Source organism: Pelodiscus sinensis, chromosome 4 (assembly GCF_049634645.1).
Source record: "Pelodiscus sinensis isolate JC-2024 chromosome 4, ASM4963464v1, whole genome shotgun sequence".
Classification (NCBI taxonomy): Eukaryota; Metazoa; Chordata; order Testudines; family Trionychidae; genus Pelodiscus; species Pelodiscus sinensis.
Genome location: NC_134714.1, coordinates 50,563,921 through 50,579,472, shown reverse-complemented (window position 1 = coordinate 50,579,472; position 15,552 = coordinate 50,563,921).

Genomic DNA, 15,552 nt, shown 5'->3' with positions numbered 1-15,552 from the left:
GAGGACTGAGAGTGAGAGGGACTACCAAGTGGGTGAGGCCCTCAGACAAGCTCAGTCTCCACCACCAACATCCCCGGAAAACCATAAAACCCTCTAGAGATCCTGCTCTTTTGGATTTTTAAAAAAATGTTTGACTGGTTGAATTACAGGAGCCATGTCCCAAATTCGAAGGACATATAGGTGGCAAGTAGTCCAGGGCTGTGAATTTAAACTCTTGCAAGGAATCCATTGGTGGAGGGGGAGGGCCTGGGTACCCCCACTACATCACCTTCAGGGGTGTTGTCCAGGTGGAGGTGCATGCCAGATGATTTTCCACATTAGGGTCAGGAACCAGGCCCATCTCCTGCTCTGACAGAAAGGCAACACACCAGAGGACAGAGAGCAGTGACTGCTAGGCTGCCTGCCCACCTTTCTGAGCACCTTGTCACTTTTGTAAATAAACAAAACTGCATTAAAGAAAATACTAGACTCCACCAGTTTCTACTTCCAACCAGAACATCCCCAGGACTCTGAAATGTGACTAGTCATGTGGGTAGAAAAGGGGTGACAACAATAATAATTAAGAACAACAGATCACCCAAAGGTGTTCCAAGTCAATAAGATGTGTCTGTTGGGGTTTCTTTTTTATTCTGACCCTTGAATCATCCAGTGGCGCAGTATTTCAACTGCATGCTTCACTAGAGAGGAAGACATTTAGGCTGATATGAGTGAGTCTATCACTTTCATTGCTTGCAGTAATTAACAAAATGCCAAGAGCTGTAAGCAACCTGGGAAGCCTGATTGCACAATGTTATTAAGGGATGAAAAGCTCAGGCAATTGTGAGTTTTATTTAAAAAACAACTTTTGATTTAGAAACCTCAAAGATTTCAATTTAACATTCTGCACTCTGAAGAGTGACCAGGGAAACAATCTATAGCAAAAACCTATAGGCTAGCTGATCATGCAGTAAAGGGCAGAGGAGGAAGACAAGAATTGCTATCATAGCATAAAGGTTACAAAAAATGAAAATGGACCCCTGAACAAGTCAATTTACACTTACAGAAGCCAGAATTTCTCAAGTCTACTTGGTGTTTCTGGCTGAGTGGGCCTGATTCACCATTGCTTTGCTTGTGATTTATGACAGAGCAACTCCACAAGTGTTAGGTCTTCTGTTTCTAACTTAATTCCAGACTCATTCCAAATTATAGATTGGATCATATTTTTTAAGAATAAGAATTAAGCACCAATAAACTTATGTTCCACAAAGCAAGCTTGTAAGTGAGGCTAGCTGGCCGACTCTTTAAGAGAAGCTCTTTCTGATGCTGGGGAGTAATACATTACACTGCTGTTCCTGCTCCCTTTGTTTTCAGTTTGTGAATGTTTGCCAGAGATTATTATCATGCTATTTCTCATCAGAGCTTGAGTTCTAGTTTATCAAAGTGTCAGCATAAGGAGTAACATAGGCCAAGCTTACTGCAATATGGCTAGACTATAAATTCCCATTATGTCGGTAAATTCACTAGAATTAAACTTGCGTATGTAGCTAAAAGCATTTTTGTTAAATAATTGGGAATGAAAGGGCAATGGGATTTGTGAAAGCATCCAGATGCATAACTCTTACTGAATACAGCAAGAATTAGGCACGTAGGGGTCTACTGGGAATTTCAAAAGCCTTATCTGCATCATTAGAGGCCTTAATGTTTTAAATATCTGTCCCTATAGGTCTTGTAATAAAAGGTATTTTGCATCCTTTATTCTGGTTTATTTCAGTGGGACTAGGGTTTTCTACACCTCACAGGATCTAATCATGTCTAGCAGGTGCTGGGAGAACTCCATTTGGATACCTTGTGAACCTCTTGTTTCTGTTCTAATTATCAAGGTTCTTATTTACAAATATTATAGATTATGCAATTACAATGCGCACAGTAAAAGTGAACATGAATGCTAGATCATTTGGCTAATTTAGCTCATTTAAATAACTGAAAGAAATGCAAAAATGTTCTTTAGTAATCACTCAGCCTTCCCCCCTTTGCACATTTGAATGTTAATGATGATGCACCTATAAATAAACATAATCCTTCCCAAGCTCTCATTGTATCTGGTTTAAGAAAATAAATTCTTCTATATGAAAGTAGAAGGCAGTTTGGGTGAAAGTGATCATGACATCATAGACATCATGATTCTAAGGAATGGTAGAAGGAAGAATAGCAAAATAGAGACAATGGATTTCAGGAAGGCAGATTTTAGTAAACCTAGAGAACTGGTAGGTAAGGTCCCATGGGAAGCAAGACTAGGAGGAAAAACAACTGAAGAGAGTTGGCAGTTTTTCAAAGGGACATTATTAAGGGCCTAAAAGCAAACTATTCCACTGCGTAGGAAAGATAGAGGCTGCGTCTACACTGGCATGATTTTGCGCAAAATCTTGCCGCCTGTCTATACTGGCCATGAGTATTTGCACAAGAACACTGACTTTGTACAAAATCAGTGGTTCTTGCGCAAATACTTTGACGCTCCCGCTCAGGGATAAGCCCTCTTGCGCAAGTATTCTTGCGCAAGAGGGCCAATGTAGACAGCAACGTTAATTTCTTGTGCAAGAAAGCCCAATGGCTAAAATGGCCATCGGAGCTTTCTTGCGCAAGAGAGCGTCTACACTGGCACGGATGCTTTTGCACAAAAGCAAATCTTTTGCGCAAAGGCACATGCCAGTATAGACACTCTCTTGTGCAAATACTTTTAACAGAAAAACTTTTCCATTAAAAGTATTTGCGCAAAATCATGCCAGTGTAGACGTAGCCAGAAAGTATGGCAAAAGACTGCCTTGGCTTAACCAGATCGCGCATGATCTAAAAATAAAAAAGGAGTCATAAAAAGTGAAAACCAGGACAAATTACAAAGGATGAATATAAGCAAACAATATAGGTATGCCGGGGCAAGATTAGAAAGACAAAGACACAAAACAAGCTCAAACTAGCTAGAGATATAAAAGGTAACAAGAAGACATTCTATAAATATATTAAAAGCAAGAGGAGGACCAAGGACATGGTAGGCCCATTTCTCACTGAAGAGGGAGAAACAATAATAGGAAACTTGGAAATGGCAGAGGTGATTAATGACTTCATTCTGGTCCTCACCTAGAAGTCTGATGATGAAGGAATGCCTAACATAGTGAATGCTAGTGGAAATGAGGTAGGTTTAGAAGATACAATAAAAAAAGAACAAGTTAAAAATACATCCTAGAATACTCAAGGAGCTGATAGAGGAGGTATCTGAGCCTTTAGCTATCATCTTTGAAAAATCATGGAAGACAGGAGAGATTCCAGAAGACCGGAAAAGGGCAATTATAGTGTCCATCTATAAAAAGGGAAATAAGAACAACCTGGGAAACTACAGATCAGTAATTTTACCTTCTATGCCAGGAAAGATAATGGAGCAAGTATTTAAGGAATTCATCTGCAAATATCTGGAAGAAAATAAGTAATATCTGGAATGCCCTATCTTCTAAACAATGCCAGGACCCACCTCACTACCTACCTTCAGAGTGCCCCTTATCCTGCCTTTACACTTCTGTCCGCCCACTCCCGGGGGGTGGGGGAGGGAATAGAACCCACCAACCTGTGCTCCCCAGGCAAATGGATTTGTAAAGAACAAATCACGTCAAACCAATCTGATAACTTTCTTTTATAGGAATAACAAGTCTTGTGGATAAGGGAGAAGCGGTGGACGTGGTATACCTAGACTTTAGTAAGGCATTTCATATGATCTCACATGATCTTCTTATCAATAAACTAGGCAAATACAACTCAGATGGGGCATCTATAAGGTGGGTGCATAACTGGATGCATAACTATTCTCAGAGAGTTGTTATTAACGGTTCACAATTGTGCTCGAAGGGCATAACAAGTGGGATTCCACAGGGATCTGTTTTGGGACTAGTTCTGTTCAATATCTTCATCAGCGATTTAGATATTGGCATTGAGCGTATGCTTATTAAGTTTGCAGATGATATGAAGCTGGGAGGGGTTGCGACTGCTTTGAAGGATAGGGTCATAATTCAAAATGATCTGGACAAACTGGAGAAATGATCTGAGGTAAATAGGATGAAGGACAAATGCAAGGAAATAAGTTTCACACTAATGCTAGGTCTATACTATTGCTTTTTCCGATTGCTTTTCCAAAAAAGGTTTTTTCACCTTGTCTAGGTCCTTCTTTCGGAGGCGCCCTTATTCCTCATAGAACAAGGTATGCAGAGTTCCTCGAAAGAGTGCATTTGCCCTTCCTCAAAAAAAAGTGGAAAAGGAAATGCATTCCCTGGAAGCAACGGAGTTTTTCCGGGATAGCTCCAGTAACCCAGAAACCCCCCACAGTGTAATCGTTCCCATACAGAATGGCAAGAGTTTGCGGAAAAACTTGCCAGTCTAGACGCAGCCTAGGAGTGAGAGCAGTTTTCGGAGGAGATGCTGGGCTCCCTACTCTAGGAGAAGATTATGAGCCTAAATCTTTAAGGGGAAAGATGATTGCCTGGATGCAATAGGGGGTGCGTTACCTGATGCCCATTTTGCCAAGGGGAAGAAGTGCAGAAAATAGCATGGGAAATCATGAAATTTTGCAGTTCTCTGCTCATGACTCAGGCTATGTCTATAATGATCTATCAAAAAAAGGTACACAAATTGTGCTCCGCAATTTGCGTATCTTTTTCTGATAGTTTTTTCAGATGAGGCTCTCTCAAAATTTGGCCTATCTACACTGGGCCAAATTTCAGAAAAGCCTCCTCTTTCAGAAGAGCCCTTCTTCCTTGTGGGCAGAGGAAGACAGGGCTTCTAAAAGAGCACATCTGCTCTTCGGCAAAAAAAAGTGGAAGAGCAGATGCTTTCCCTGGATGTGGCGGAGTTTTTCTGGGATACCAACCCTGTCATGCAGACATAGTTCCAAACTGAGTAGAGAACAAAATGGAGGTAGCAGGAGGAGGGGTGAAAATATCACTGAGCTGACCTTTGTCATTACATCAATAGCAGCATGTAGCTGTGTAGACTCCTGCAGTGAATTACTTGGCAGTCTGACACCAAAGGAACACAGACTAGGACCATCAGAAGAAGAGTTTTTATAATACTATTTTACAAGCTGTTCGTCTGAAGACCTGAATCACACTAATAAACCTGCTTATGTCAATGGGCCTCCTTGCTTAAGTAAACAGAACAGTTCTTGAACTCTAATTCCCAGGTTGGGTTGAGCACTTACTTACTCATGCCAGTATTCTCATGGATTAATCATGTGAGTAAATACCATTGCTGGGCCCAATGTTTATATATATTTGCACCTCCGTCAACTAATTATTAACTGTATATAGTTCTTATCATTCTGTCAGGACAGTGAAACTAAAGTGTAAGTTTGTTTTGTATGATGACAAATGCAAAACTCTACAGCTAACATACCTCTTTATTAATCTTGTATCTAGTGCCTAGATCTCATGATGAAAAAAACCCCAACCCTACAAATCTGTATATATGTTTGAATAAATACTGCTACCTTAAAAATTATGTACAGTTAATAAAAGCTCCATTCCTCAAGCTGTTTATGCAGATAAAACTCCATCACTTTTGGAGTCAGTGATATTTTTGTCTACATAAAAATCAAAGGCTTGGGCCCAACCTGACACATCCACAGTACAGCTTATTTGTTGAATTGGGTTAGGCTCATTGTTATATTTTTGTGGGGATTGAGGCTAAGCATTTCTTGGGTCAAGAATTCTTACCAACACTGAGTGACTCTGACCAGTCCGACACCCCCCTACACAGGGGATAGCCACTCTGTGGGGGCAATGGCACCATTTTGAGCTCCCTTGACTAGCCAGGTGTGAGAGGTATGCATGGAATACAAGCACTTTCCCCTCACTCTCTGATAGTCTGGAGAACGGGATGAAAAGCAAACTGTGTCCTGGAGCGCACGGCTGCCCCCTTCCCACCCACACAAAATGGTGCCCTTGTGTGTGTGGGGGGGGGGGCAGTCCCTATGCAGAGAGGTCTGTGGGGAGGGCGGGAGAGCAGGGAGGCTCACCTACAGGCTGTAGCCTCATGTGAACCAGGAGGAGGTGGTGAGTGGCATAAACATGGGCTGCAAGGCTTCAGAGGAGCATGGGGTAGCTGCACAGCTGGACTGAGAGAAGTGGTACTCTGAAGTGGGAAAACGCCGCTTCGCTCCGCCACCAGCTGTGCAGCTACCTAGTGCTCCTTTGAAACCTTCCAGCCTGTGTTTGTGCTGCTGGCTGCCACCTGGTGAGTGGTGGCTTCCTGCAGGCGAGAGGAAGTGTGTCCAGGGGAGGGAGAGTGCAGGGCACTCAGATGGCTGATGGAACTGTGCCTCACCTTTAGGTAGAGCACGTGTGGGTCTCTGCACACTTCTCCAGGCCAGCCAGTGCAGGGCCACTGGGCACCAAAAGCTGTCCTCTGCAGTCATGGAGATTGTTTTTTTTAAATTAAGCGCTCATATCCAAAGCACTTTACAGTAGTTAGCTAATGGTACAAACTGTATTTGGAAAGATCATTAAGCGGTCCACCTGAGACCTTCAGCAATTTTGAAATGGTCTGTGAAAAAAAAAGTTAGACTACAAAAACAATCAAGGCACCTCACTTCATTTTCATTTACTTCTTATTATTTATAATATAGAAGGAGGAAGAAGACAAAAGAATGAAAAATGGGAGGGACAGAAAAAGTGAATGTTCTTTTACTTGGCTGGGTTCCCGGGAGAGCCCCCAAAAAGGAAGCTGAGCACAGGGCCCCACTAACTCTAAAACTGCCACTGCTTATGATCAATGGGTGCAGTTAGTGATGGCAAAAGTTCGAGCCCGCCTTGGAAGTGGTGTAATTATTGTCCAGAGAGTGTTCTTTAAACTTCTGTTTAGATTTAAAAAGCAAACTATATAGGTTCAAAAGAGTTTTTTTCCAGCCAAGTGGAGAGATGTAAACATACCTTAAGTATCTTTTTTCAGATTCTCCCTCAGAATTTTAGTCTATTAAATCTCTCCTGTTACTTTTAGAGTTGGAGAAAAACAATTATCAATAAAACTTGGTGTTCAATAAACATCTTTCTCCAGAACTGGAGCTGTTCTATAGGATAGCAAATGTTGAGCTGTGTATCTCTAAAATCTTTAGTTTTAAAAACAAAGCATTTTCTTGTTTTGGAACAATTTTGGAAGTTACACAAACTTTCAAAAAACATCCTATAGAAAAAGTCTCCGAAGGGTGGTCACGTTAGTCTGTAAGACTATGTCTAGACAGTGGGGCTGCGTCTAGACTGGCATGATTTTGCGGAAATACTTTTAACGGAAAAGTTTTTCCATTCAAAGTATTTCCGCAAAAGAGCGTCTATATTGGCAAGTGCCTTTGCGCAAAAGATTTGCTTTTGCACAAAAGCAGCTGTGCCCAGTATAGATGCGGTTTTGTGCAAGAAAGCTCCGGCAGCCATTTTCGCCATTGGGGCTTTCTTATGCAAAAAATTCCTGTCCCTGTCTACACTGGCTCTCTTGTGCAAGAACACTTGAGCAAAAGGGCTTTTTCCAGAGCCAGAGCGTCAGAGTTCTTGAGCAAGAACACTGGCAATCTTACATTAGATCGTCAGTGTTCTTGCACAAATTCTCATGGCCAGTTTAGACAGCTGGCGAGATTTTGCGCAAAAGCAGCCACTTTTGCGCAAAATGTTGCCAGTCTAGATGCACTCTGGGACTATTTAGGAATAACAGAAGTATCTCAATCATACTTTATTTTAAAATTTGGTGCTTGTAGACAGGGTGGAACTCATATTAGCTACACAAGTTGCATGGCACAAATTGTGTAGCTTATTTCGAGGTAAGGGTGCTGTGTAGAAGCACCCTAACTGAAAAAACTTAAACAACAAATAGTTCTGCAACACCTTAGAGACTAATAAAAAATGTAGATGGTGCCATGAGCTTTCATGGGCACAACTCACTTCTTCAGATGGATGGAGTAAAGGGTACAGAGTACAAATCAAAAACAGAGAAAGAGAGGGGATAGGAAGGAAAAGAAAAGGAAGAAAATAGGCAAAAATATTATAAATTAGACTGTCTGTGCTAAATGAGGCTAATAGCGTGAGCTATTAGTACCCGGTGCTTAGTTTTGTTAGGTCATTAGGGTGTGGAATGTAGTGGCCCATCCAGGTCAGGTCTTTGTTCAAACCTTGATTACAGGTGTTAAACTTGTAAATGAAACCAAGTTCTGTAGCTACTCTCTCTAGCTGGTTTTTGAAATTGCTTTGTAATAGTATAGCCACTTTTAGATCCATTAATGTGTACCCAGGCAAGTTAAACTGTTCCTCAACAGGTTTCTGTGTGTTACCATTTGGAATATCTGATTTGTGTCCATTAATTCTTTGCATAGAGAATGTTCAATTTGGCCAATATACAGTAGACTTCCAATAATCCGGCACCTTTGGAACCTAGGTAGTGCCGGATTATCAGATATGTCAGAGTATCAGGAGATACTCATACTCCCAACCCAATTCCCCTCCCCCCACAACCTTATACTCGGGTCCCGGAGCCGGTACAGCCGCGCATCTCCCTCCAGGCACTGGGACACGTGCTGAGCGGCCGGCTTTTCAGTGAGCTGGCTGGGAGGCCATGCGTAACCCAATCCCCCTCCTCTTCCCCTTCCCTGAAGCCAAACACCTCCCATCCCTGCTGTAACTCACGTGAGAGAGGCTGACCTGAATGGTTCCGGGTTCCATCCCAGTTCCGTCAGGAGCACTTGCCATTTTGATGCAGGACTTTCGGGAGTGCTGGACAATTGCATGCAGGACTATTGGAGGGGGCATTGCTGGCACTTGATGGCATAGATCACATTGGTGGATCCTACAGAAAGTTTCTTTCTAAAACATAGGGACTCTTTCAGATGTCAATGCTTATAGTCTGTATTTCCCTTTCAGCAGCAAGTAGAAGATTGTAGGAAATTGAGATTTCATCCGTGACTCCCAGTTATCCCATTGGTATTACCCAAACTCACTAAGATTGTATATATTCCTCTCGGTACAAACTCTTGATATAATAAACTTTGCTACTATCAGAACTGTTTTCTAGGGGAAAAAAGTAGAAAAGCCTGTTTCAAAATGAAACTCTGTACAAATGGGACATTAGAAAATAAACACTAAAATATCATCATCATCTCCATGCATGTTCATTAAAATATGGATTTGCCTGTCTGGTGTAGGGCCGTATCAAGATGCTTACTGCAGAAGTGATGTGCTTTAGGTATGAAATAACATAGCAGTTCTTTTGGTTCCTAGATCACTCTGTATCATAACTTTATATTTAAGACCATGTGCACATGAACAAGCCTGAAGTGCTCAGACAACTTTGCTGGTCAAGATTTATGTTGAGAAGCCGCATAGGGGTGATTGCATCTGTATATGCCACTGATTGCTACTTCTGTGCAGATGCCTCACCAACAGGGAAGTATAGTTTGCTGATGGAGGGAGGAAGGCTAAAGAGTACAATCACTGGGTCTATATCTATGCTGATTAACTGGTCAGACTCACCCGTGTAGGGATGGTTTGTGACAGCAGTTATACAGCAGCTTTGCTGGTGCTCCTCTGCTTTGGAGGAAAACTGCATTTAGCTGGCTTATGCGGAATCCTCCTGTGAAATACATGTATATCTAGAGTTTGCATGAGGAACCAGGATTTGGCTTCAAATGTATTTTCATATCCTTAAAAGAAACATGTACTAAATAATTCTTGTGCCAGGATCATAATCTCAGCATGCTGAAATAGTCTTCATGTTTCCTGTATCATGATTGGTTTTAGGGCTGCATGAAATGGAAAAAAAGATCTGCAAAATGTGTTACTAAAATTTTACTATTTCAGATTGCAAACACATAGAATTTCATTTCTTGAGACTGAAATTTTGCAAAAAAAAAGGCTAGTGTTTAGCTTTTTTTTTTTTTTTTTTTTCACAGAAAGACTATTTGATCCTGCAAACACTCCTCCTGCAGTAACTTTGCTCATGTGAGTTGTCCCATTGAACTCAATGAAACTGCTCATCTCTTTCAATATATTTCATATAAATGGATATTAATGAAAATGTTTTGTTTAATTAGAAGCCAGTTAAACACCCTAAGGATTTTTTTAAATAAGCTTAATTACATTTTTTCTTAAAATGAAGATTCCATTTGAAATATTTGCAATTGCTAGCCCTGCAAAGGATAGTTTTTCTTTTAAGAAGGCAAATAGAAAGTAGTTGCTATGATTAATACTAAAGTTGGTGTTTCTAGAAAAGTGAAGGGGATGAGGAATGTGTACTGAACTATGTAACTGCAAATATAAGGTTATCTTTTCAGCTACTGAAAAAGGGCCTTGTGGAAGTTAGGGGTATGATTACTGTATTATGATTATTGGTTATTGCTATAATTTGTCTGATTATTACCAAAAAAGCAAACTTGGCTAGAAATCAAATTGCAGCAAACGTTCATTGTGTGAAAAGAACAAGCAATAGTACATGTGTTTCTTTATAATTTATAACACGGGAATACACATTGATCATAAACACTGTGCTTTAGGAGTAAGTGCTTTGAAAAAAAGGTTTTGTCCTTTTCAAAAACATCCTGAATGAGGATAAAGGAAACCTACAGAGAAAAATAAAGTATCATCTTTATAAGAACATTATATTCACTGACTAATTGGAAGGATACTGAAATATTCCCAGAGGAAATGATCTAGAGCTCTGACTTCCTCAGTCAATGCCCTTCTTAGCCACAGCAAATATTTCTTTTAATGGCATATAAATCCATTTAAATTGAAAGTACCATCTGTCAAACTCCCTAATCTGACCAGAGGTTCAAAAACAACCAGTCACAGAGAAGCAAATGATGAATTTGTTCTCTGCTGCATCATCCATTTTATGTTTAGACAGATAAGACTATGAGCTAAATCTTGTATCCACTTAAGCTTGTAGGAATTTTCCCATTTATTTCAGAGAGAGAAGCATCAAACAATATATATAAAATAACTATTGCTTTTGAAAAGGGAACCTTGTCAACTCTTAAAAGAACCCTGGTATGAACTTTTGTCAGCATTTTCTGTCACACCATTTCTGAATACTGCTGTATTAGTGATTGTGTATTCTGAAGTTGCAAATACAGTGGGATTGTGACACTACTGAACATGTCAGGTCATAGGAAAAGACTGAGTATACATGAAGGCTTCTGTTTTCATAGTAATTAGCAATGTTGGGGAAGGAAATATAGAAAAAGGCAAGAAAGAAGTAGGAGACAGACAGAGAAACATTGTAGCTCATACAACACTGCCATGTGGTGGGATTTGCCTTTACCACTAAAGGCAAAAGTGCTCAGCGGGACTGGGTGGTCATACTCCATCCTCCATCCTTTCTGTCCCCTCACTCCTCTGTTCTGCCATCAATCATCTCCCCACTCCTGTGACAAGAACTTGAAGGAAGATTCAAGGTCAATTTCTGGAGTTTGGTGGGCCAACCTCCTCATGCTATTTCTACAGAAAGGTACAATTTGGTCATAGATTTTTAGTTTCCTTAAGTTTAGAAATAAATCTTTATAAAACTTTATACAAATCTAGTTGCTACTAACTGAAAATTGATACCACTTCTATTTACACATCTGATAAATGCATTTTATTGGAGTGAATTCAAATATGAATGAACATCAAGGATTAATTTGAAAAAAGTTTAATTTTAAAAAATAAGAAATTAAAAAATCTGTTAATGGCAAATTTATGATATAAGTGAATGGAGGCACATTGAATGTATTTATTGTAGAAAAATATATCTCAGACAAATATTGTGAACTCATCAGCTAGAAAAGCGAAATTCAATTTATAAAATCACTAATACATACCTAAAGAAACAGCTAGAAAAGAAATATGAAAAGAACATTCAGTCCTACAATATGATGTAGGTATCACATAATATTTGTTGTTTTTTTGGTAGCTTATAGCCGCTGTGGAAAATTCAAGCTGAATTAGTTCCACACAACATCATGCTTATCTGGATTTAATGTATTTGATAGGCTTGTGTGCATCTAACATCAACATAGCTTAGAAGTTTGTTTTCACTGATGAGCTCTGCTAAGGTTCTGCCCACTATGCAAAACATGAAATTAACATGTCACTCTCCAGACACAATATACTGATTTTAAAAATAGTCCATCTTAATTTAAACCATACCTGAATATGTATTGTGTCATAAATTTCCTGGTACTTTACCCTGACATTTCCCATGCCTTTTCATTGCTGCCTCTTGCTGGCAAGCACTAACAAAAAGCCTATCAGTGTGGGAGGTGGCAGAAGGGGAGTAGGCAGTAAAAGGGAAGGCAAGAGAATGAAGCCTCCATAGGAACTGGTGATAATTGCAGGTTATAGCTCAACCAGGAGGGAATAGTGCAAGAGCAACATATGCTGTTTTTCCTGGGAACTCAGCCTGTAAGCTTCACAATTGCAGGGACAAATGTTGCTCACCTCACTCAACCACTTGTCATAACAAAGTCAGTAGGATCTCTGGCAGGCATTAGGCAAACAAATTTGACCCAAAGTTTGTGGCCAAACCTAGGTCTTTTTGTACAGCAATGTTCTTGTAACAAGCTACAGTAGTGGTCTTCCCAATAGAATCAGTCTAATTAAATATTTTGCATTGATAATTATAGTCTGATTTTATAGGCTATTGTACTTCCAATATACTAGCACTGGAATGTATTCTTTTTTGTGTGTGTTCCATTATACTTAGGATTCAAACGTTTACATTCCACAGGAACAGTAATGGAAAGAGCTACAAGCATATAAATATCTGCAATAACAAATTCTGAAGTAGTATTGTAGGAACCAATGAAAATGTAGGGTGAAATATTTACAACGTCTGTAAGGTTTAGCAATTGCCCTATCCTTCATGGAACATCCACTGTCTTCTGTGCATTCTAGGATGAAAAAGACATGAGAAGCAATTCTTCTGCTCTACTCAGCACTGATTACGCCTCAGTTGGAATATTGTGACCAGTTCTGAGCACTATATTTCAAGAACGATGTGCAGAAATTGGAAAAGATCCAGAGGAGAGCAACAAAAATGATGAAAGGTCCAGAAAACTTGATCTGTGAGGGAAGGTACAAGGAGGAGGGAGAAAAATTATTCTCAGTGGCCTCTGATGATAGGACAAGAAGCAAAGGGCTTAAATTGCAGCAAGGGAGGTTTAGGCTAGATATTAGGAAAATCTTCCTAACTGTCAGGGTTGTTAAACACTGGAATAAATTGTCTAGGAAGTTGTGGAATCTCCATCACTCGAGATATTTAAGAAGAGGTTGGATAGACATCTATCAGGGATAATCTAGATGATGCTTGGTCCTGCTGCGAGGACAGGGGACTAGACTTGATGACCTCTCAAGGTCCCTTCCAGTTCTATGATGATAGGTTCTATGGCTGGTGAGATTGAGGCAGTGAGGAGACTGAGGAAATTAGCTGTGTTTGACAGCAGTGAGATAGGGTTGTATTTGTTGCTTTTCTTTTACTTAACTAACAGGTGCTCTACAAAGAAAAACCCTTAACGGGGGGAAATGGTGTGTTGTCAATTCCACCGCTAGCTTTTCTTCAATGTGTACCTGTGGGCCCGACTACCAGACAAGCACCCTGAGAGCCAGATCCTAATCTTGACTTGCTGGGAATATAGCCTATAGTTCTCCACTGACATGGAAGTGGTGGTGGCTCATTTATGTAGGGTGCTAGTAGTCAGGGCTCCCTTGTGATATAGCATTGCCAACTTTTCTGACTTGGCCAACTGAATGCCATTGCTGCAAATGGCATCTGATCTGTACAATCAGGAAAGATGGTAACCCTAGACGGTTATGGAGATATCCCTCTGCTAACCTGATGATGGCCTGTGAGGCATGCTGCCTGTCTAGACCATGCATATGCTATATTATGGAAAGGTTGCTAAGACTCCTCTGTCCACAATCCCATGCTGCTCTTTGTCCTTGAATGATGAAGACACATTATTCAGGAAGGACAGACAGAATACAAAGAGAGGAGATGTTGCACTATATATATATATAAAACAAAAGACAGGACTATGCAGCACTTTAAAGATTAACAAGATAGTTTATTAGGTGATGAGCTTTCATGGGCCAGACCCACTTCCTCAGATCAATATGTGGAAGAAAATTGGCATGACCATATATACTAAAGTGATACAATCAAAAAAAAGTGAACACATATAAAATTGACAAATCAGATTTTAGAATACAGGGAGACCGAGGGGGTAAGGTTACTGTCTGTGAGGTAATGACATTAGGGGTGATAACTGGGGAAGCTATCTTTGTAATGGGTGAGATAATTAGCATGATGCCTCACAGAAGGTTACCTCACAGACAGTAAACTTCCCCCCTCAGCCACCCTCTGTTCTAAAATCTGATTTGTCAATTTTATATGTGTTCACTTTTTTTTGACTGTATCACTTTGGTATATATAGTCATGCCAATTTTCTTCCACAAATTGATCTGAGGAAGTGGGTCTGGCCCATGAAAGCTCATCACCTAATAAACCATCTTGTTAGTCTTTAAAGTCTGCATAGTCCTATTTTTTGTTTCAGCTAGACCAGACTAACATGGCTGCATCTCTATCACTATATATATATACTTGTTCTAAGGTCCAAAAGGAGGTTGAAGGTAGATCATTTAACAGTCAATGGGTAAAAATAAATGTGGTAAAAAATAGGGGTTCTGTCATGATAAACATCTACTAAATTTCATCAAATCAGGAAGCAAAGGTGCAAGAGGCCTTTCTAGAATAAATAACATAAATATACAAAACATACAAGACTTTATAGAAAGACACGATTTTAAATACCCAGACATGTCTTGAAAAAGTAATTGGCAAAACTGAAATTTTGTCCAGTAAGTTAATGAAATGTATTGGGGAAATCATTTTGTTCCAGAAAATGGAGCCAGTAAGTAAGTAGTCAGCCATTTTAGATTTGATTCTGACAACCAGAGAAGAATTGGCAGAGAATCTGAAGGTGGAAGGCAATTTGGGATGAAAGTGTTAAGGAAATGGCAAATTTCATGATTCTAAGGAAAGAAAGGATTGAGAGCAGCACAATAAGGATAATGGACTTGTTTGTTTAAAAGCCCATTTAAAAAAAATCTAAGGGGAAAAAGGGGGATCAGGAGAGCTGGCAGTTCCTCAAATGGACAATTTAAAGGCCCAACTGCAAACTATCTTGATCCAAAAGAAAGACAGAAAGAATAGTAAGAAGCCAATATGGCTCCTTGGAAGTCAAAAAGAGATCCTACAAAAACTGAAAATGTGAACAAATTGCTAAGGAAGAGGACAAAAGGATAGCACAAGTGGTAGGGATAAAATCAGAAAGATTAAGGTATTAAGTAAGTTACACCTAGCAAGGGATATAAAAGCCATTAGAAAAGAGGTTTTAAAAAAAAATACATTGGGAGACTGAGACAGATGAAGGAAAGTGTAGGCCCTCTACTTAGCAAGAAAGGAAAGCTAATAACTAATGACATCATGCTAATTGTGCAACTCTACTCAACCTGGATGATGCCT